Here is a 23,755-nt window from a genome sequence, read left to right as displayed (position 1 = left end):
GTGTTCACCAGTTTTCCCTGCACAAGTCTTCAGACTGGCTCTTTTCTCTCGTGCCTTTGGAACATTCCCAGACTTCCCACAATGGAAACAGAGCCTTGTCCATTTTAGCAGCATCAGTCTCTGATTGCCATCTCTTGAGGACCAAAGGAGGGGAGATCTGGACAGACTGTACCCCTCGGCATATGGGTTCCTCTCCCTCTTCATGGCTGGTGTGGACAGACTGAGGGTTAGCTCATAGGTCACCTCCTCCAGGAAGTCTTTCAGACTCCTTCAGAGTTAAAGACTCGTCCTCTGTATTTCCATGATTCTCTGTGCATAAGCCTATCAGCTCCTAATCCGATGACTGTGATTTCTTTATCCACGTTCCTTCCTTCACTTTGAGTTTCTTGGCCTGAGGTTGTTCGTATTTGTTCTCTAAGGCTTCCAGTAAATGCTTCCTGAATTGGGTGGAAGCCTTTTTGGTTCAGCATGAGGTATACATATACTTCTCAGAATTGGGCTTTAATCACCTAAAAGCTTTCAAGCACACAGATACCCAGTTCTCCCCTACTGAGTTTCCTTTTCAAGCCCACTTTGAGAATCCCGCCTTAGCAGAACCACCTGTATACAAGTATGTCCCAGCACAGCCCAGCCGTGTCCAGGCCAGAGCATGCTGGCCCACGGCTCAGCTCTTTGAAGAGGCTCGGTCAGACCACCCACTAGTCCCCCCACAGACGGCCCCACTTCTGCACAGCCCCCCACTTTTGGGGGTGTTTGTCCAGCAAACCCACCTTCCACCCTTGAGACCCAACAGCTTCCTCTCTTCTCCACCCTTTGGCCTCTGGGAAAGGTCTTTCCTGTTCAAGCCCTGGGCAGGTCCTTCTTGGCTCGTGGCTGACCCTGCCTTTCTGGCAACCTCTGTCCTCCCAGGCCTGCCCATAAGCTCCTGGGCTCTGACCACAAAACATTTCTGACCAGCTTTTTCTCTTTTTTCACAGTTGGGACTGGCCTGTTGCTTTTCAGTCTCTTTACTCCCACACATATTCGCAGCCTCAACCATGTGGACAGATGGGCCATTCTCATTCAGCCAAGCCACAGCTGCCTGACTTCCCTGTCTACACATGAGCACACATTCGCACACACACGTATGCACGCTCTCACGAGAAAGCCCACCTAGCTCTTCACAGCTCTGCAGACACTGCAATATGTTGGAAAGAGAATGTAGATCTCAGAGGCTGGGCGGGGGAATGCATCCTGGCTCTCTCATTGCCAGCCAAGTGACAGAGTGTATGAAAAGTCAGTCACCCTCCTCTTCATTTTTTCCCTCTTTCTGTTGTTAAGTGAGGATGCTGCTAACCTCTCAAAGTTGAGAATGAGAAAGTAATAATATATTAAAAAGTTGCGAGTGTGCTACTTGGCATTTGGTAAGTAAATAGTACTTTCTTTGATTGGTCACCTGGTGTAATCAACTAGAAAGATCCTCCCCCTGTTGCCTTCATCTTGTTCTAAAAGCACAGCAGAGGTGGGCTAGGGGAGGTGTGGAGCCAAACGCATTGTGTTTTTCTCAATTGGAAACCTGTGGCCTAAATTAAAGGCAGTTGTGAGTAGTATGGAACTACTATTCATAGAACACTTCTAATGGTTATTTTGTTTGCCTTCTTTGAGTTTACAACCTAGAGGGTGAGCTGAGGAAAGGGAAATGCAGATGAGTAGGTCAAGAGTAAGAGCTGGAAGGAAAATGGCAGGGACCCTCTTCTTCCTTCTGAGGCTGCATACCCTCAGTCTGACAGCCCACCACTGCTGTGGACACTGACAGGTGCCCCGAGGCCATCTTCATCCCTCTCCCTGGAACTCCTTCTAGTTCATCTGTGCTCCCTGTGAAATTTGCTGCCCGAACTGACCACAAGGTAACAGGGAAAGCACTTTTAGCCGATGCAGTTGGTATGGTGGTTGGAGAGTTAATTGAAAAACTCAATTAAAAAGAACCAAAGAAAATCACATTCATATTTCACACATTTTATTTTAATGTAAAATACATAACTACGCATATATTTGCCAATCTTTTAGAGTTTGAGGTCCGCTGATTGGAATTCATCTTTCTTGTGTAAACCACACCCAAAGTGTGACACTGTCACCGGTGTCCTGGGTCAGTTTCATGAAAGTCTGGGAAAGGGATCACACTACAGAATCCTTGTTTCCCTGATTTTTTTTTTTCTTAGTCTTTTCCAGCCCACACCACTTTTAATTCAGCCACAGTTGTTATTTTTAAGCAACCGCACTTTGTCACATCTCTTCAAGGTGTTCTACTTAGCTTGCCTAAAAACAACTTCTTTCACGATCCATTTAAGTAATTTAAGTGAAGACACGTAATAATGATAGGGTCTCACTGACCTACAGAGGTCTGGTGACACATGGGACTCAGCCTGGTGTGGTCAGTTGCTGGGCTCGGGGCGGGGGGCATGAGCAGCCTGGAGAGCAGCCTGCCACCCATGAGCACGTGGTCCCTCGATAGCTGGACTTGGGCTTCTGCTAGTCTAGAGGGAGGAGGGAGCAGCTGTGGGGGCAGCCATGACAGGTTTTGTCCTGTCTGGTGGCATGGACTTAGCTCTCCCCGTCCACTCCCTATGTAGTCAGTCTGTTGTTGAAGAGGTGAAGGATGTTGAAGGATGAAGTTCATCTCATCCTATTCTGCCCATTTTTCCAGCCTGTGGAGACATTTTTGATCATGACTTATCACCGTGCATTTGGGGAGAATCATCTCAGCTTTGGCTTCTCTGAAGGTTTTGTATGTACGATGGCTCCCTTTCAGTCCAATGTCAAACACGCTAGATAGAGGACATGGTCCTTAGGCATGATGGGAACATCTCTCCTCTAGCCTCTAACACGACGCCAACCCCTTGGCAGAGGTTTCAGGTGGTTCTGTTGTTCCCCCTAACCTGTCACCATCACCCCTGAAAGAATTACGGGTGGCTCAGGGAGATGCATTTCCATAACTGACATCCACTCTGGGGAATGGCCCCAACCCTGTCCCCCCACACACAGGTCCCACTTGTTCTCCACAAATGTCTATATTCTGTAGGCTGCCGGGGACCCAACTTTTGTTTCTAGGGGCTCCCTACCATCTCTTGAACAATCCACACAGGATTTACCAGGGAGTAACATCAATTTCTAGGGTATCTAGAGTCCACCACCTTCTGCTATGACAAGGGAGCCAATATTTATTCTTATTAAACCATCTGGCATTCTTTTCATTGCCACAGTTTCTCTAGGATAATTGTTTGGTTCTGAGATCATAGCCTTGAGTGCCAAAGACAGCAGTTCTCGGTCTTTTTCCTGTGATTCAGAAGATTTTCCCGTGAATAATCACTGCCATGAATGACCAGGACTGAAGACATAACCCTCCCCACTCCCCCGACTTTCCATCTCCACTCCCCCCACCCCATCCCCTGCCCACCACCAGAACATCACTCCACCCTTTTCCAACCCAGAGCAAATCACAGCACAGAGGAGGCCTGTGAGGTGCTCAGGACAACCCTGAGTCTGTTTTAGCAGCTCTGGGCACTTTCACTTTGATCTGATTCCTTGTGTCCCATCTCAGTTTTGATAGTTACACATCAGTGTGCTATTATGACTGAACACCTTTTCCTTAAATGTCATGCAATTACGCTTGATGAATTTTAAGTTCCTCATTCAAAAATTTGAGGTTTGCTTTGGAGAGCAGGTTGCTAACCTCTATTAAAAATGTGAAATGCCCACTCCTACCCATGACTCAGCAAGCCCATGCTTCCCATGCATCCCCCTCTTCTAGAGAAACGTGCACCTTTATTCATAAGAAGCCATGCACAAGGACATTATCTCAGCATGATTAGAGTGACAGAAAAAAGGAAGCAATGTGCATGTCCATCAGTCGGGGAATGATTAAATAAAGGATGATATATCCTTAGTATGGATGCAGTCATTCCGTATAAACTGATAGGGAAGGGACTCCAAGAAATGTTAAGTGAAAAGACAAGATGCAGAATGAGGCTGTGATGGTTCATTTTATGTGTCACCCTGACTAGGCTGTGGTGCCTGGTTGTTTGATCAAGCACCAGTTTGATGTTGCACCGGAGGGAGTTTTTATGAACATTCATATGAACAGATGTTGAGTAAAGCCGATTGCTTATCCTTCATGATGGGGGTGGGCCTCATCTAATCAGTTGAGGGCCCGCCCCACAGAGTTTGGACTTGCTAACCCCCACAATCACAGGAGGTAATTCCTCAAAAAAATTCAGTCTCTCCCTCCCCCACCTCTAATATGCATACAGGTCTTCCCCACTATCAGAAACCATAGCACTCCTACGAAACCTCTTATAAGCCTGATGTCAAGCAAAGAAGCAATTACCATTCATTTCTGTGGAAAATTTTTGAGCATTCCCAGACCCACAAAATAACCTCTCTCAGGCTTCTCTGATACTTAAGGTCACAGGTGCTCACAGACACAGGTCGAAGCTCAGGCAGCTAATGCAGAAGAGCCTTGTGGTTCCTTGGGAAGGAGCTTGGTGGGGCTCTCCCTGTGCAGAACTCCAGCTGCCCCTGCATGAGCTTGCTGCCGACCAGCCACTGGTAACTATGCTAACTATGGCCTTTTTTCACAAAAGCAAAAATCCTCATCAGATTTTTTTTTCCAGTTAGCAAAAACAGGTACTGATGTAGGTCTTCTGTAAAAGTGAAGAGGTAAAAATGTGAACTTTTCAAAAGCAGTGGTCGGGGGGGCACCCGTATTGGTGTATTTCTCTGTCTCTATCTGTCTCTCTCTCTCACAAGTCCTCCTGGTTCTGTTCCTCAGGACAAGCCTGACTAACACAGATTCAGAGAGTGTGATGCCCTTCATGGGGAATATGCTTCCCAGAACCGTAGGATTCATTTGCTGTGGGCATCCGTGAATGCAGGAAGAAAGCTTGGAAGGGTACCTGTCAACCCCGTAGAAGTGCTTCTGTGGGACTTGGAATGGAGGAGTGGGAGGCAGCTTTATCTATTAACTTTTCATTTTTCTATAGAGAACTATTCATTTTACTCAGGTAATTAAAAGTTACATTTTAAAAGATAACTGGTGATGTCTCACCACCTACTTTCTTCTCTTTGGCTTTAGATATATTTGTTTTCTCCTTGTAGATAAGGAAGCAAAATGAGGGTTGAATAATTCCACTTTCTCTTATCGTCAACACTTTGTACAACGTCTTGCTTGGAACAGAGCTTTGAAAGGTGTGTGTCTGTGTCTACGTGTATGCAGTCACGTCTGCCCAGTCTCGTTCTGGGCTTAACCTTTGTCCTTTACTGGGTTTGCCTCACTTTGGTCCCCACCCCTGGAGGGTCAGGTAGCTCCCTTCTGTCCTCATAACTCCATTTTCGTCACTCTGCACAGGCTCTTGGTTTCCTTAGGTGCCTAGAACTTTTAGAGTGACCCTGTGATCTAGAGTCAGCTTCCCCTCGGGTGTGTCTCACGACGGGGCCATATTGAATTTTCCTGAGCTTCTGACATCCCTTTTCTTCTTGTCCCTGGAAAGGGTCTCTGGTGTTCTTGGCTATTAGGAACTTGGCAGAGGACAGCTTAGTTTGTAGGTCTGTGTTCCCCCAGGTAAGTCACTCCTCTTTCCAAAATGATGGAGATCATGTTTAAAACCAGTGATCCCTAAAAGCCGTAATCAGGTCATGGAGTCCTGACTTCTGATCTGAGTCTTAGGCCCTTTGCTGGGTGAGTGGAGCCCTGGATGGCTGTCTGTCCTTCTTTTTCAGGCAAAATTTTCCCTCTGCCTCTTTCTAGGCAACAGTGGCTTAACTTGAGGGTCCTGAAATGCCATGTGGATTGTGGCAGCACTAGCAAGATATTCACAATGGGCTTTGGAATGAGAACCAGCCTTCCAGCTTCCCCATGGTATGGCTGGCACTTGGTGGAAGATTATGTAAGAGAAAAAAAAAATTGGGATGCCTGGGTGGCTCAGTTGGTTAAGCGGTTGCCTTCTGCTCAGGTCATGATCCCAGGTCTTGGGATTAAGTCCCACATCGGACTCCCTGCTCAATGGGAAGTCAGTTTCTCCCTCTCCCTCTGCTTCTCCCCCTGCTTGTGCTCACTCGTTTGTGCCCTCTCTCTCAAATAAATAAAATCTTTTTTAAAAAAATTGAGGCGAAGAGGTTTAGTGCAAACAAAACAGAGAACTCCCAGGGAATTAGGAAACCCCAGAGGGTCAGAGAGAGGGATCTGCTCTTTGCTGACCTGGAACAAGAACGCAAAGGGGTGTTTGCTCAGGCTCCTACCCTCAAGGAGCATACAGGTGGGCAGAAGACTTCCTTCAGAGTAGCAAGGTCCTCAGTGCTGGATGGTACCCTGCTGACCAGTGCGCCCTGGGAAAGTAGAGACCGACCAAGGTTTGCTGGACACAGTGGGCTCCATTGGAGTGCAGTGAGCCAGGGGCATTGGGAGGGGGGCTTTCTGCCGGTGGCAAGTGGCAAGAGCAGAGGCAGACCAGAAGGGAAAGCATATCTGTTCATTTTATTTTTCCAAATTAGAACATTAGTGGTTAATGTCAGTGTTTTTCTAGATCCTCAGATCCCTTCTTTATCAATGTGCTTTCACTTCCAGCAGCTGACGCCTATGTGTCTTTGCTGACTCATGCACCAGGGCTGCTGGTGTCTGCTTTGTGCTCAGGCAAGACAAGCTAGAAGTGCCTGGGTGCTTAGATGTCCCTGGGATAATTCTTGTCTGTGACTTAGAGGAGGGATATATGAAAGCCCAGCTCCCTTGTCTCAGGTTGGACACCTCTGAGTATAGCTGACCCCCCAGAGCTTCCCAAAGCTACTACTGTTCAGGGGATGTTGCATAAACCCGTGTCCTTGCTTGGCTTCAGCCTTCTGTCCGCCTCCCCCCACCCCCTCAGTGCCTTATAATAAGCTACTTACATGTAAATCCTCCTCTCAGGGTCTGTTTCTGGGGAAACTGGCCCAAGATAGAATATGTCTGTTAAAAAAAATTCCATGTGATAGTGTGAATTATGTTACAAATTGAGATAAAAAATTATTGTGGGTCTTATAATAATTTTAAACACAATTCTTAACAATCCCAAAGTGTATATATTAAAAAAGTGTATCTTCCCACCCCCTCTGGCCCTCCATTCCCTAGTTGCCCTCTGGGAGCTCCTCCTGGAGACAAGCAGAGATGGGCGACCCACACAGACATACATGTGAGGTAGGCTGGATGTTGCTCTCCAAATGTACCAGCTTCTAAACCCCAGGACCTGTAAACATTACCTTCTTTGGAAAGAGGATTTTTGCAGCTATGATTGAGATGAGGCGATTAGCCTGGGTTATGTGGATGGGTCCTAAACACAGTCACACACAGCCTTCTAAGAAGGAAGCAGAGGGATATTTTCCACACACAGAGAAGACGTGAAGGCAGAGTAGGGAGAGATTTGCAAACGCTGCTTGGGAAGAGGTTCTGCAGAAAACTCTGTGGGACAGGCAAGAGCCTGGCTTTGCAGTGGGCTGAAGGGGGTCATGGTGGGGATCTCATCAGATAGCCGTGAGTCCAGACAGTTGGCCCTGAAGTGGCATGTTGTTGGGAGAGATAGACTGGAATGGAGGGAAGGTAGACACTTGGGGGAGAGGTCCCAAGATCAGAGAATAAGGGTGGCAGTCATGGTATTGGCCAGGATGCTTTCCATGTCAACAGCAGAACATCCAACTAGAAATGGCTTAAATAGTAGGGATTTCTCTTCTCATCTCATGGAGCGGGAAGTCTGGAGGAACGTGAGGTGGTTGCAGAGTCAGCTTTTTCGGTGGCTTAAGGACATCACAGAGGACCCAGATGCTGTCACCTTTCTGTATTCTGGTCCTCAGCATGCCTAGCAGGTCTCTCTTTGGTATGCTAGGCCCAAGGTGGCTGCAGCAGCTCCAAGCATCTCATGTGAAGAACAGGTCATTTCCTGCTATGTGCCTTTTTTTTTTTTAATTAGCAAATAGAACTATTCCCAGAAACTCTCAAACAGAGTTTTCTTGAATCCCTTGGCTGGGGCTTGGGTCACAGACCCATATCATTGTCAAGGAAATGGTACACTTCCTTTACAAAATTTAGTTCTGCAAGTTAAGTTAGACATTTTAAAACATTTATTTCACAAGTAAATATTGAGTTCCTACTGTGTGTCAGCCACTGTGAAAAAATGATAAATGGAGGGAATTGGGGCAGGAAGGATTGATGTCTTTCACTAGAGAGTAGGAATACTCTCTAGAGTAGTCATTAAAAATGAATTCTCACTCCCTGGCCTTTGCACGACCATAAAAAAAAAAAAAATTCTCTTTGTTGTTATAAGTCCTGAGGGTAGTGAAAGGCACTAAGTCACCAGGACCCTTGTGGAGCTGGTGAGAGGAGACCATGAGGCAGGGTGATTTCAGAGCTTTGCTGCAGAGGAAAGGATGGTGAAAGTAGGCAGCACATTTCCAGAATTTTGTAACAAATGCATTTAAAAAACAACAACAACATATGCTTTAAAAACTTCATTGTATGCTACAGAACAAACAAGAAGGAAGCAGACTTCAATGTGATTATGATAGGCTTGTTCTTTAGATTTCCCTGGGAGATTGACATGGTGGAAGCTAATTCTGCAAGAGCGTTGAACACATGCACACAAAATTACTGTCTTACCGTTTCTTTGGGTCAGAATCCAGGTGGGCTCAGCTGCTTCCTCTGTGGAGGGTCTCACAAGGCTGAGACCTTGTTGTTGGCAGGTCTGTGTTCCTTACAGTGGGCTGTGGGGCAAGAATCTACTCCTAAGCTCATTCAGGTTGTTGGCCAAATTCAGTTCCTTGCGGTTGTAGGACTAAGGTCTTTGATTCCTTGCTGGCTGCCAGCCAAGGGCTGGTCTTTGCTCCTAGGGACTGCTGCATTTCTTCTCATGCTTTCCCTGTGGCCCCCTGTAAGAACTTTTAGGTGAATAGACATCCTTTTAGGTGAATAGACAGTCTGCAAACAGCAGATGAGGAAGGTGAGATGGTTCTCCAAGAAGAACTTAGTGTATTAGAGGGTTGGAAGGTGTTCTTGTAATTAAGTGAACCTTCATTGCCACTTCTTGGAATTTGTCCTTTTTGAAATTCACTAAGAAGTTTAATAAAACTAAATAAAAAGGAAGGGCTTAGGGATGGAGTGTGACTAGTTGAGAGGATATACTCAGCAAAGATGTGCTTTCATTGGAGGGAGGTCTTTGCTCCTGAGGCCTGTGATGCCATCTTGTGCATTGGCCTCTTTGCTTTTTCAATGGCTTGTGTAGAGATTTAGAAGGTGATGGCCTGTGGATAAAGATCCAAAGCTGGGAGGCCATAGAGGATCTAAAGAACATGGATGTTCTTAGGCTCTACAAAGACCTTCCCGTTGGGCATGGGAGGAAGAGGATGAAGGGTGCGTTCAAGAGTGGAGAGTGGGGAAGATTCTGGACAACCCATCCATGCCAGTCATGTCAACAGGATGGCTTTTTCTGAATCTCTGTTTCTACACGTTGAGTTTCTAATTTAGATTATACTTGGTGTTTGTGGAAAGTGCCCCACTACTTTAAAAAAAAAAAGGCGGGGGGGGAAGAAGAGAAAAAAAAAAGAAACCTTGAAAATTACTTACCTAATCCAGCTTCTGGCTTGAGTAGGTTTCCCTGACTTCTTAATTCCCTTCTAATATCATTATCTCTTAATTTATCAATGTTGGATCAAGGCCAGCCTGATAAAATGTAATGGGGGTACATTTAAGTATCAAAAAAATTAGTTGCATTTAAGTTAAAAATAATCAATAATATAGAAGGGAGAATACCTGATTTGACAGCAATTCTAATGAAAAGGAATTTAATATAGGCCAACAGTATACCTACTACTCCCCTCCAAATGCTCCAGATGCCTTGGGCTATGACAAAGTGGGATTTACGAGATCATACCCTGTGTCACTTTGTCCCCTCATTGTGTTCTCTGCTTTCCTCTGCTGAATCCCTTTTCCATCTCAAGTCTTCACCTTAGGGATCCTCATCCGCCCTGGACCAGCTCTTTGTAGAATCATCTTTGATACCATTAGCAGGATTTGCGCTCCCTTTCTTTTGACACTTAACACATTTCGCCTTACTCTAGAGTTATTTAATTTTTAAAATGCCTGTGCAAACTCCATGACAAGCCATTCAGCTAACCATTATGATAGTCATGCTCCCTGCTCCCAAATTAATTTCTCTTGTGTTACAAGTTTTCTGCAAACATTGGTTGAATAAACAAAGAACAGCATCAGGTTACTACTATTTACAAAAGAGAACTGGTCACATTTATGAAAATGCCCACAGGAGGTACTTATCCTTCTGTTCTTCAGTCTGGTACTGGCTGACTTAGACTCTGATGTCCCACCACAAGCACCATATTTGACGAGAAATGCAGAGAGACTATGGGGACACAGAAGAGAGAGATGGGGATGGAGGGTACGCTTGGAAATGCTTGAAAACAGTTGGGCATATTCATCTTGAAAGAGGAAAAAACAGGCAGTCAGATAGTTGACTCCCCAAGTTTGAAAGGCTGACCTCTCATAAAGGAGGGAGACTCTATTTTCCTTGGTGGCAGGGAAATAACTAGGTCCCTTTGGAGAGCCCCTGTGGAACCGTTTGGCGGTGGAGGTGGCTGGGGCCTATGGCCGTCAACAAGCAAGGATCAGCGTGATTCAGATGTTCAGTCAGTAAGTGGGCCTCCTCCTTTTGGCAGAAAGCACCAGAGCAGTGGTTCCAAATCTTATTGATCCTCACAATCACCTGGGGACTTTAAAATGCACATTCCCAGGCACCACCCCTGGAGACTCAGTGTCAGTAGGTCTGGAGGTAGAAATGAGGGATCCACAAGGGAAACAGTCCACTAGCCCAAGAGCCACAGGACAGGAGGACCACGCTGTATTAATTTGAGAGAAAGAAGGCAGAGCGAGCAGGAGAGACCAAGAATGGGGGGAGGGGCAGAGGCAGAGGGAAAAGCAGGCTCCCTGCTGAGCAGGGAGTCCCAATGGGGCTCAATCCCAGAACCCTGAGATCATGACCTGAGCTGAAGGCAGACTCTTAACCAACTGAGCCACCCAGGAACCCATGGCCCATTGCTTTTAAGGTAGTGGTCTCTCTGGAGCAGAATTCTTAACATCCTCTTCAGCTGAGGTAGAAGGGGGTGTCTCTTTGCTTACATCACTTGGAAAACTGATTGAGAAAGCTCAGGAGATAGTCTAACGAGGCCAAGAGGTCTGTTCTTTCTACAAAAGAGATCCATGGAGAGTTCCTCTAATGTCAATAATTAATAGTTGACATGTGACCCAGCAATTCCACTCTTAGTCAAATATCTGAGAGAAATGAAAACATATGTCCAACAAAAACCTATTCATGAGTCTTCATAGCCCTGTTATTCATAATATCCAGGGGTGGAGACAATCCGTATCACCAGCAAGTGCTGAATAAATAAGTAAAATGCAATATACCCGTACAATGGAATGTTGCTGGACAATAAAAAGGAACAAACTACTAAAACGTGCTACAGCATGGATGAAGCTTGGAAACATTACGCTAAAGTGAGAAAAGCTAGACACGAAAGGCCACATGATGTATGATTCCATCTATGTGAACTGTCCAGATTAGGCAAATCTATAGAAACACAAAGTAGATTGGTGGCTGCCATGAGGTGGGGAGAAGGAAAGGGACTGCTAATGGGTATAATAAATTTTGGGGAGTGATGAAAATGTTCCAAATTTAGACTGTGGTGATGGTTGCACCATTCTGTGAATATATTAAAAACTGTTGAATTGGAGACTAAGTAGGTGAATATTTAGATATTTCATTTATATCTCAATAAAGATGTTTTTTAAAAGTGGTGCTTATAATTGAAGGCATTTTAGAAAATGCAAATAAGGAAAAGAAAGCAAAGACCCTACTCTCATCATCACTGAGAAAGGAGCCACGTAACAATGTAACATCTTGGTATATTTTCTTCTAGTATACATTCTGTCTGTATTTGCATATTTAGGATCATACTGTTCATACTGTTTCTACTTCATCCATATAAATGGCTGTAAAGTATTTCTGGGTGTGAACAATCATATTTTAATTTACTTCATTAGTTTTCTGTCAGTGGATTTTAGGGGATTTCCATTTTCTTGTGCTTGTAAACCATGAATGTATTTTTAAGAGAGGGAGAGAGAGAAGAGCAGGGGGAGAAGGAGAAAGAGAGAATCCTAAGCAGGCTCCACGTCCAGCATGGTGCCTGTTGTGGAACTCGATCTCACAACCCTGAAATCATGACCTGAGCCAAAATCAAGAGTCAGGCATTCAACCGACTGAGCCACCCAGGTGTCCCAACCGTGAATATTCTTTAGCTTTTATCATTATACTTCATATTACTTTTTGATTTAAAGGTCCATACTTCTTTAAGATAGCCAATTTTTATTTTTATACCACTAAAACAAAAGTTACTTTTTATTTTACCTTGAAAGTTCTTGCTAGTGTTCAGAAGGGGACATTGGGCAAGAACGTAAAGGTCAAGGCTCATCACAGAAGTACTGCCCCCTTCAGACGTCATTGGGCCAGGAGATTCTGTGGAGCCACCTTCCCCTATGGGGACAAAATACCTTTGAAAGAAGCAGATAGGGGCGCCTGGGTGGCTCAGTGGGTTAAGCCGCTGCCTTCGGCTCAGGTCATGATCTCAGGGTCCTGGGATCAAGTCCCGCATCGGGCTCTCTGCTCAGCGGGAAGCCTGCTTCCCTCTCTCTCTCTCTCTCTGCCTTCCTCTCCATCTACTTGTGATCTCTCTCTGTCAAATAAATAAATAAAATCTTAAAAAAAAAAAAGAAAGAAAGAAGCAGATAGACTTGTCTCTATTAAATTGTAGTTGGCTGTTTTGTTTCCTAGTCTGTATCAGTTTTTGCTGTGTAGCAAACCATTCCAATCTTCATAGCTCCCAACAGCTATTTACTTAGCTCAGGATTCTTTGGGTCCACTTAGGACCCAAAAGGTGCTCCACTATGGAGCACCTTTGCTGATCTCTCCTGGGCTTTCTCATGCCTCAGCTGGTTGGCCCAGAGTGGTCTCGCTCTCATGGTCAGTGGTTGGCTGGCTATTGGCTGGGGCAATGGGGTCTTGCACCTCTTAACACCGAGAAGGTTAGCCAGGCTTCTTCACACGATTCCAGTTACAGCGTTCCCAAGAGCCCCAGTGTGCTAGCTTATTTCATGCCTTGGTTTGCCTCACATTTGTTAATATACCATTGTCCAAAGAAAGTCACAAACCCAAGTTCAGGCTCAAGAGCTGGGGAAATAAATGCTGTCTCCTGGTCAACAGGCAGCAACACGCTGTGTGGCACAGGTGTAGGGAACAGAAGCATTGGTGTGTGGCCAGTTAATAATTTACCAGGTAATTTTTGCTAAAATATCCAGTGGCCTTAGTGGTTGGTGACCAGCATGTGACACTGTACATTTAATTTTCATACAAGGATCTACTTCCAACTTCCACATACAGAACACCCAGGAGAATGGTATCATACCCTTCTGGCAGATTAACTGACATTTTTTTAAAATTTTTTATTTTTTATAAACATATAATGTATTTTTATCCCCAGGGGTACAGGTCTGTGAATCTCCAGGTTTACACACTTCACAGCACTCACCATAGCACATACCCTCCCCAATATCCATAATCCCACCCCTCTCTCCCAAACCCCCTCCCCACAGCAACCCTCAGTTTGTTTTGTGAGATTAAGAGTCACTTATGGTTTGTCTCCCTCCCAATCCCATCTTGTTTCATTTATTCTTCTCCTACCCCCTTAACCCCCCATGTTGCATATCCACTTCCTCATATCAGGGAGATCATATGATAGTTGTCTTTCTCTGATTGACTTATTTCACTAAGCATGATACCCTCTAGTTCCATCCACATCGTCGCAAATGGCAAGATTTTATTTCTTTTGATGGCTGCATAGTATTCCATTGTGTATATATACTACCCCATGACCCAGCAATTGCACTACTGGGTATTTACCCTAAAGATACAAACGTGGTGATCCGAAGGGGCACATGCACCTGAATGTTTATAGCAGCAATGTCTACAATAGCCAAACTATGGAAAGAACCTAGATGTCCATCAACAGATGAATGGATAACTGACATTTTTTTAACGGTAAACTCATGTCTCATCAATGTTGAATGTGATTTACAGCAATTTTTATAAGACTTGAAGAATATAGGACAGCAACAGCAGAACCCACCCCAAAAATGCAGTGGCAGGTGCATTCATTCATGGACTCAGCAACTCTTCATTGAGCACTCACTTGAGCCAGACGCTTCTCCAGGTGCTTGGGATTCCTCAGCAATGGGACAAATAAAATCCTTTGTGGAGATTGCGTTCCTGTGAAGGAAAGGGCAATCAATAGGTAAACAAATCTGTGCCAAGTAATGATTAATAAGATGAAGTGAGAAGGCAGGAGACAGTGAGAGGGGGATTTTTTAGAGGACACCAAGTAGAGTTGGCCAGTCTCTCTGAGATCATTTTCATTTTTTCAACTTTGGTTCTTCATCATCTCGTCCTCTGGTGAGTCATTGTGAAGATGCTGATGGGAACCCAAGAGGGCTGTTACAGGCTTTGGTGGATTTACCTCTAGGTTGTAGAGGAGCAGGGAGCCAGAGAGAATGGAAGGACTCATGGGCTTAGGGTACTGAACAGTCAAGGATCTGACGTGTCCTGAAGGCTGGATGTTTTTCTTAGATGCGCTATTAGAAGTCCACTTACCAGGAGCAGCGTCCTCAGAGGACATGCTGCAGGATTCGTGCAACATAATTTAGCCTGAGGGAGAAGGGAGCACAGAGAGACAGCTGGGTTGGAATCATGGTAACCATAGCAACAAGACGCTGACAATTGGGTCACCAGGAAGAGAAAATTGACTGAAGAGAGTATTGACCGAATGCCAAAGTGGGACTGTGGCACCTTGAATTCACCAGGTGGAGAAAGTCAGGGAGAGAAAATCTGTTGTGTTGAGCTTTGCACAGCATCAGGGTCTTACCCACTTTCTTTTCAGAGTGAACCCAAGGCCAATGTAGCCCAACACACCAAGACACCCAGCTTTCTTTAGCTGTTTGTTGCTAGTTTGCACAGCAACAGTGGAATAATCCTTTCCTTCCCTTTCCTCTTCTGCTAAGATTTTGAACCAACCTTTTTTCAGGGCCATCTTTTAGCCCTTTAGCTCCATCTTTTAACCCCCCAGGGTTAGCATTTTATGATTATTGATAAGGTGTCAGGACTCTACTGTAGAGGAAGGTGGTAATTCTGATACAGTCTTAAAAGTTCTAGAGTTTTTGCGGGGCCTGGGTGGCTCAGTCAGTTAAGTGTCTGACTCTTGATTTTACCTCAGGTCATGATCTCAGGATCTTGAGATCATGCCCCGTGTAGGGCTCTGTGCTGGGGGTGGAGCCTGCTTAAGAGTCTCTCTCCCTCTGCCCCTCCCCCTCAAAAAAATAAAATAATTTTTTAAAAAGTTCTAGGGTTTGGGGGGCACCTGGGTGGCTCAGTCAGTTAAGCATCTGCCTTCAGCTCAGGTTGTGATCCCAGGGTCCCACATCAAGGTCCCTGTTCAGTGGAGAGTCTGCTTGTCCCTCTGACCCTCCCTGCCACTTCGTGCTCTCTCTCTCTCTCATTCTCTCTGAAATAAATAAAATCTTTAAAAAAAAAAGTTCTAGGGTTTTTGCAGACAGACTTTCCAGTCCCCCAAACTCCTAAGTAAATACTTATAATTATATCCTGTTATTATATCCAGGAAAGCGCTTTTTAAATCCTCTCTTTTCCAAGTAGTTGATAAGGTGAAAAAAATAAAAAAGGTTAGAAAATGATCCTCCATCCACCTCAAATTGTCTAAAGAGGGAGTAATAAAGTGGCAAATCCTATTTACTCCCAGAAAGCCTAATTTCCTCACTCATCAATGCAAGTGGGAGGGACTTGGCAAGTCCCTAGATAGAGAAAACGTTTCTTGTTTAATTGTTATCAAACAAAGCTGCTTCCAAGTCTGCTGGGGAGGACATGCTTGCCCCTGATGCATTCAGTATGTGTGTGAAATGTCAGCTTCTGGAGGACTTAAGCCCCATGCTGTGACAGTATGAGGTCCCACTGAGCAGCCAACAAGACGTAGCAGCTCTGAGCTGCTTAACTGTTTGCACTCGGAACTGTGGCCGTGGATGTCCCCACTAATGGCCAAGGTTTGCCCAGGCGTCACCCCCTAACCTCAAAACATGCAGCCTCATCACCTCCAGCATAATCCCTGAGGCCTCTAGTGTAACATGCCTCCTGGGGTCTCGCCCCACCAGGGCAGGGGCATGTCAGCAGAAAGCTCCGATAGCGTGTATGGCCCGCCATCGCCTGCCACCCACCACCCCTTCCTGCCTTCAGAGAAACCCACGCGTACCAGGACCAGATCACCCTGCTCGTCCTCACATCCAGGAGAGTGTTATCTTGCCCCTGCAGGTGGGGTTTTCCTGCCAACTTGGCGTGCATGGTTCTTTAGGAGAAGCCAGAGCGGCATCTCGAGCAGGGCTGCTCTTCCCCAGTGGGGGTTTTTATCTCTCCCTCCCAGGGTACCCGGGGTGGGGGGCGGGGGTGCCGTGCTGGGCCTCGTGGTGGGTTATCAGCAATTAGGCTTCAGGGCTCTGGGTGTAAAGTGAGGTCACAGAGTGGCTGGCAGGGAGGAAGTGAGGGCTGGGTGTGCCAGCCTCGAGTATGGTGAAAAATATAAAACTCTGAATTCCATTCAGTCGCAGCTCTTAAGTTTGGTTTCTCTCAAGTTAGACCAGGTGACTCTCGTGACGGTCTTCCTTTGAGACATTTGCCTGGGCATCTGGCTCTTCCTAGAGTAATAAGAACAGGGCAGTTAGCTTCTCCTGTGGAATAAAACAGCTAACGCTTAGCAAATTAAAATAACAACCCTTTATTATTGCTAATGAGTCCACAGATCAGCCAGGTGACTCTGCTGATCTGGCCTAGGCTTGACTCATCCCACCTGGGCCCCGCACATAGGCCTCAGCGGCCGCTCACAGACCCAAAATAGCATCTCTTAAACTTCTGCCATCCTCTGCCAGGCCAGCCTGGGCTTGTCCTCAGAGCATCAGCGGGGCTCCACGAGAGCAAGTGGAAGCAGCAAGGTCCCTCGAGGCACAGGTTCAGAACTCCCATAAGGTCACATCTACCTACCATATTCTGTGGGTCAGAGAAAATCACAAGGCCAGACTGGACTTAAGGGATGGAGAAATGGACTCTCCCTCTTTATGCAGAGTTATGTTGTAAAGAGGCCTGGATACAGGGAGGCAATAATTGGGGCCATTTGTGCAAACTACGCATCTCAAACAGTAATAATGACGACCATTATTATTTTGTTGGGCTCTCAAAGTGCTCCAGAGCCCGTTACCTTTCTTGCATGGTGGAGAAAATCGGGCAAAGACGTGAATTAAGCAGCAGGGGTGGATAAAGACTCTTGGGCTGGGAAGACTCTACATCGCCTGCATTTCATCTGCCCCCTTTTCTACATCTGAGAACTAAGCTTTTTTTTTTTTTTCTTAACATATTCTCTTTGAACGTTATGAAAGCCAAAGTTGTCTAAAATGAGACCGACTGCTTTCTTAGACTCTATTATGTTGGCCTAATTACATATCAGGAAAATGTTTTTCTGGGGCATTGTGTGTAAAACAAAGAGGAAAACAACATCTCCAGCCGGCCCCAGAGTCCTTGCCCCTCCCTCTGGCTGGCAGGGGCTGCATCCCGCAGGAGGCCCCAGGGAGGAGGGAAGATGAGGGCCTGGGAGGCAGGGCTGCTGCAGCCCCAGCTGGCCTCAGAGAGATTTGCCCAGAGAAAGCAAAGGGGCAAGTCGTTCCTTCCTCTGTCCTTCCCTCCAGCACATGGTGGCTTCCATCTGGTGGCGGAACCGTGTTTGTCTCCTCACAGTCCCCAGATCAGGATCTCCTGCTGCAGGAGAAGAGACTTCCTAAGATGTCCTGGCCATGGTCTCCCAAGACCTCGCTGTCAGCTACAGAAATAGTCCCTCGGGCTTTGGGTTTCTTTCCCTCTTGTGACATTTGATGGTGTGAATCTTTCTCCTTAGACCTCTTTCCCACCCTGGCTACTCAAGGGCTGATTTCTGTCCTTCCAGTCTGTGTTTTTTTTTATTCTTCCCTCACCTCCTTACCAGGACCTCCCTGAGCCTCCTTAGCCAAACTCGAGGCTCCTTGAGTTTGCGGCTACTGAGTGTTGGCTCTCCCCTCCAACTCTTTATTTTCATCCTACCTGTCCCTGTCTTTACCTGTGTATTAGGTTCCTACTGCTGCTGTGGGCTTCAAACAATGGGGATTTATTCTCTTACCGTTTTGGAGGTCAGGAATCCAAAATGGGTTTTAAGGGATTGAAATCAAGGTGGTGGCAGAGCTGCATTTTTTCTGGAGACTGTGGGAGGGAATCTGTTCCCTGACTTTTCAACTTGGAGAGACCGTCCTGCTTGGGGCCAGTCACTCCGACCTCTGCTTCCATCCTCATACCTCCTTCCCTGACTGACTGACCCCTCTCCCCGACACCCCACCACCTGCTTCTCTCTTCAGAGGACCCTTTTGATGACATTGAGCCCGCTTGGATAATCTCTCCTTCTCAAGATCCTTAACTTCATCACATCTGCCAAATTTCGCTTATCATGGAAGATGACATGGGCCCAGGGTCCAGGGATTGAGGCATAGACATATTTGTGGGAGTGGGTGAACATATCCTTTCTGCCGTAGGTCCCATCTCATCTAGCTGCCTCCTGGACAATGTTCCTTGAACTCAGCATGTCTAAAATGGAATTCACTCCCGCATTGTCCTCCTTGTCCTGGTCGCCTTTGTTCAACACATGATCAGTCAGTACCCAGGCCCCCAATCATCATGTGCATAAAACATAATTTAATTTAGCAAGCCTGAAATTGATGGACACTTGGGTAATCTTTAGTGTTTTGTTATTGCAATCAGTTCTCTAGTGAATAACTTTGTACATTTGTCATTATGTGTATATATATATAGATATAGATACAGATCAGTTCCCAGAAGTGAGATTGTTGTGTCAAAGGGTAAATATATCTACAATTTTGAGAGATACTGTCAGATTGTTCTCTATGAGGTTGAACCAATTTGCCTTCCTGCCAACAGTGTCTGAGAATGCTCACTTCCCCACAGCCTTGTCAACAACGTGATTGTCAAACTTCTGGGTTTTTCCCAATATGATAGGTAGAAATTCGTATCTCAGTAGTTTTAGTTTGCATTTCTCTTACTATGGGATGTGGTGTTTTTCTTTTTATGTGCTTAATGGCCGTCTGAATTTCCTTTTTTGTGGTTCTCTTCCTGTTTGTGTCCATTTTAAAACTTGGATTATTGGATTTTTTTAAATCAAATTTTAGGAGCTCTTCCCTTTTCATCTGTAATATGAGCTACAAATGTTTTCCCATCTTGTCTTTTGTCTTTTGACTTTACACAGCTTGTCTTTTGTCTTGCAGAAGACACCAAATTTATTATTTTTTATGTCACCAAATTTATTATTTTTACTTTATGGTTTCCAGACTCTAAGTTAGTTAGAAAGGGCTTCCAGTTGGCTCATTAAAATTAAAATAATAAAGCTGCGTTCAGTGTGGGGAGTTGGACACAGGCATCTATTTCTTCTGAAAATTCCCAGTGAAATGATACAAAAGGAATGATAGGTAGGAGGTAGGCATAGAGATAGATAGATGCTACAGTCAATTCTCATTATTCATGGATTCTATATTTCCAAATCCTACTTGCTTAAATTTATTTGTAATCCCCAAATCTGTTCCCTTGTTGTTTTCACCATTACTTGCAGGCAAATGCAGAGTGGCAAAAAATTTGAGTTGCCGACTTTCACGTTCCCGATTAAGGAGATGCTCTGCCTTTCTGTTTTAGCTTTCATACTATAAACAAGTGTCCTGTTTGCAGTCTACTTAGTGCCACACTTTTCACATTTTTGTGACTTTCATTGTTGATTTTGCTATTTAAAGTGGCTCCAGGTCTCATGCTGAAGTGCTGTCTGGTATTTCTAGGCATAAGAAGGCTACAGTGTGCCTTATAGAGCAAAGATACGTGTTAGGTAAGTTTTATTCAGGCTTGAGTTCTAGCGCTGTTGGCTGTGTGTTCAAAAGTTAGTGAATCAACAAAATATATTTTGAAAGGTGTCTTTAAACAAAAATGCACACAAAACAAGGTTCTGTATTGATCAGGTGATGAAGATGCTGTCATCAGAAGCTCAAAGAAACCTAACCCTGTATTTCCCCTACAGCATTGGCTCCAAGTGTTCAGTAATTCTTGTGGCAACATTATAGAACATAATTCCCATGAATAATGAAAACTGACTGTAGGTAGGTAGATAGATAGATAGGCAGGCAGGCAGATAGATAGACAGGTAAGGTATCCACAGGAACAAAAAGATTCGAAGAGAAAGTAGAAAAGAGGAATGATTTCAACACAGTTTTAGAAAAGGAAAGTAAATAGTGGATGCTAATTGGCTTAGTAAAGTGCAGGAAGCTGTCACCTAACAGACAAGGAGCCATGTGAGAAAATGAGAAAAGCTCTGGTTTTCAAAGCAGAAATGACCATGGGACAGTGGGAAGTGAACTGCAAAGCTGACAACCGGGGCATTGGTTTAAAGTCCTTATGTATTGTGGTAAGAGTCCTAGCTCCCGTCTCTGCAGCTTTTGGGTCTTAAAAATAAGGCTGCAGAAAATTTAAAAAGGTAACAAAAAGGCTGAAAGAGAAAGGAAATCTTTCAGAAGGAAAATAAAAAGAGTAAGAAAATGGGGAGGGGTAATAACATGGAAATATCAGCCCTCCATTTTGACTTATTGAAGATCCAGAAAGAGAGAAAATGGAGAAAAGGAAAACTCTCAAGGGAAAATAAAAGAACACTTTTCAGAACCGAAGGACAAGAATCTCAGATGGTGAGGTCATCAAGTGTATGACCCACACCAAGCCACATTGTGAAATTCTGACACCTCATCGGGAAAAATATCCTAAAAGCTTACAAAGCTCATGAGGTTGTAAAGTATTAGCAATCAAAATAGGTATCTCCATAGCAGTGCGGATCTCTAGAAGCCAGTGGAGAAGTACTTGAAAAATCTCAAAGGAAAAGTAGGTTGCAGCCTAGACTTCTGTACCCAAACTGTTAGTTAAGGGTGAGAACAACAGCACTTTTATGAAAGCGCAGATTCGAGTGACTTACAGGGCATTTGTTTCCCGGGGAGCCATGGGAGGACACACTATAGCAATATGTAGACGAAACCAAGAAAGAGAAAATACCAGCCTTAGATAGCAGTGGGAGAAGAACCCAGCCATGGAAAGCGGCCAGACCAGGATTGGAGAAATAGTGCAGAGAGCTCCAGAAGTGATGTCTCCAGTGGAGGAGGGAAAAAAACAAACAAACAAACAAACAAACAAAAAAACCAGAACTAGTGTATTTAGGCACATGGGATATTTATCGGTGGGCATAGAACAGAGGTGTTGGAGAATATGGAATAAATTAGTGATGGGTTCACATACAACCAGACATGTGAAGAAGAAAAAAAATTGAGGACATGATTAACTCCAGGAAAAATAAAGTATCATGTGAAAAAGAAGGCAGATCACAGTGCATTACTTGATCCAGCATTGAACAACATCTGCAAAGTTGTAATAACACAAACACTAACTTTTGATTTGATTAGAATTACTAGGACCATTTGGGGGCACTAAGAAAGAGGAAGTAAGAAATGCGTATGGGAATGTGAAGGCTTTATCTTCCGTGGTAGGAAATCAAAGGATATCTAAAATTGGTAAGTTAAACAGTCGCATATGCATACCCAGCCTGTAAGTGTTGAGCATTAGTGTTTTGGCAGCCGGTTTTCAAAAGACATAACACATGTTTTTGCAGTTTTGTACCTTCACGTGCTCTCTCCATGAAAGGCGAGGGCCCAACCAATTGGCAGTCGGGAACAGGGGCAAACATTCCCCAGTCACTGTTTTTCAGGCATGGAGACCATCCCAGTGATGGTCCCGCACACTTTTCAGATATGGGAAATTAAATTCCTCTCTTCATTTACACAGTTGTGTAGAAGGAGCCAAATCTTTTCTTTGAAACTGCTTTTCTCCCAGATTGCTTCCACAGATTGAAACAGGAGAAAAGAGAAGAGCAAACTGACATTTGGGATACAAACTCTCTCACTGGACCAGTGTGTTACCTCCTAATTACTTCCCTGAATGGAGGATCTTTAAAAATGATCAAAAGACAAAGGCATTTCTTAAGAAACTCTACATGCTGTTGTCATGAGTTTTGGAGGGTAAGGGATGGTTGTGTTGGATGTCTCTTTCCTTAGTTGATTTGCAACCACTGGAGAAATTATGGGGAACAAAGGGAAAAAAGAGCCATAAATACAAATGAATTCCTTTTACATGAGTTGAAAAACCACAGGACATGCTCCATTTTTTTTTAGCACTCCAGGTGTGATCGGAGATTACGGATCCACACAGGAGAGTGGAGAGTTAATTAAAATTTGTGCTCCTACTTCCAGAAAGAAATGCCTTTCCGTTTGATAAGCAGGCTGCCTTTGGAGTGCTGTTTGTGCTTTTCTGTCCTCACTGGAGTGTCACAGAAAAGCAGATCAAAGGGAGCTTCCATCCAGTTAGGTTTTCTACCACCTTTCTGAGCTAATGGACTTGAAAGCCTCTTCCCCTGACTGCTTGGGGCTCATGTCATATGCTAGAAATGTCGTCTGCGTACAGTATTGATAATACGTGAAGGGGCTTTGATAGATGCTTACAGAAAACCACATTTACCACTAATTAAATCAGGACCACCCCAAACCATCAGGGCGGGGGAGTCTGGCGGAGGGTTGCCACCTCACCCCTTACCAATTGTATTTGACTTTTCCCCTCTCCACGTGACGGCCAGATTACTACCACTACTCGCGAAAGCAGGGTTCTGTTTTTGTTGTGCTTTCTCTTGTCCTCTGAGTCTTTGTGCTTCTGCACCCTCTGGCTGACATCCCCTACCCTGAAGGGAAAAACTGTTTGGGAGAAAGCCTGCTGTCTTTCTCTTTAAGATAGTGACAAAACGAAATAAACATAGAGCAAAATAGAGGCAGCCCGGGCTCACCCCACGCGAGCGGGCAGGTCAGGCTGCAGCGGGGGGCTGGCCATTGTTTCGCTGCTCTGGGTGCCTGCGGAGAAAATCCAGCCGGGCCGCAACCACTAATAAAAGGACTCCATTCTGCCACTCAGGGCTTTGTGAGGCGCCAAAGCTTGTCCTAGTTGCCATGGCTACTGTCTGATTGTGGCGGGTTTGTCACAGTGCTTGATAAAGTGGGAAGGTTATTCTTGATAGGCCTAAGTAATCATAACCTCACAAAGCTTGAGAGTGTGGCTTTTAACACTTTTTTCCTCCCTTCTTGAAATCGGGAATGCAGGGATGGGGGTTGGGTTGTCGGGGAGAAAGCAGCCCCAGCAGGTGGTGAGGGCCAGGCCCAGCATGAAGGATACTGCCAGCTGGTGTGGATGGGAGTTCCTCTTGTGGCCAGGGGGCTGGGCAGAAAGGGGTGTCACTTGGGTCATCTGCCATCCCTGGGCCTGAGTGGGGGCTTCAGAGAAGGGGTCAGAATGGGGGCCACTCCTGACCCTTCCATCAAGTGATTATTCTTGTACTCCTCTCTCCTTTCCTCTTTTCCCTTTCTGCTCCTGCCTCTATT

At 45.2% G+C, this 23,755-nt stretch overlaps 1 protein-coding gene and 1 long non-coding RNA gene across 3 annotated transcripts in view; one reads left to right on the top strand and one right to left on the bottom strand.

The window, feature by feature from the left end:
- The window catches only part of RFTN1 (raftlin, lipid raft linker 1), a 193,654-nt gene that overhangs the window by 157,790 nt on the left and 12,109 nt on the right, over nt 1-23,755 (top strand).
- On the bottom strand, nt 14,140-23,195 carry LOC125104765 (uncharacterized). Of its 2 annotated transcripts, none has more exons than XR_007128728.1 (4): nt 22,923-23,195; nt 16,429-16,867; nt 14,713-14,819; nt 14,140-14,384 (listed from the first exon to the last, which is right to left on the bottom strand). It is a non-coding gene; the product is annotated as an uncharacterized LOC125104765 (long non-coding RNA). The 2 variants fall into 2 exon arrangements; XR_007128729.1 differs by having other exon boundaries at nt 14,766-14,819.

Source organism: Lutra lutra, chromosome 1, assembly GCF_902655055.1.
Source record: "Lutra lutra chromosome 1, mLutLut1.2, whole genome shotgun sequence".
In the NCBI taxonomy this organism is placed as follows: Eukaryota; Metazoa; Chordata; class Mammalia; order Carnivora; family Mustelidae; genus Lutra; species Lutra lutra.
The sequence above is the reverse complement of the archived record's forward strand: the minus strand, read 5'-3'. Positions and strand labels throughout refer to the sequence as shown.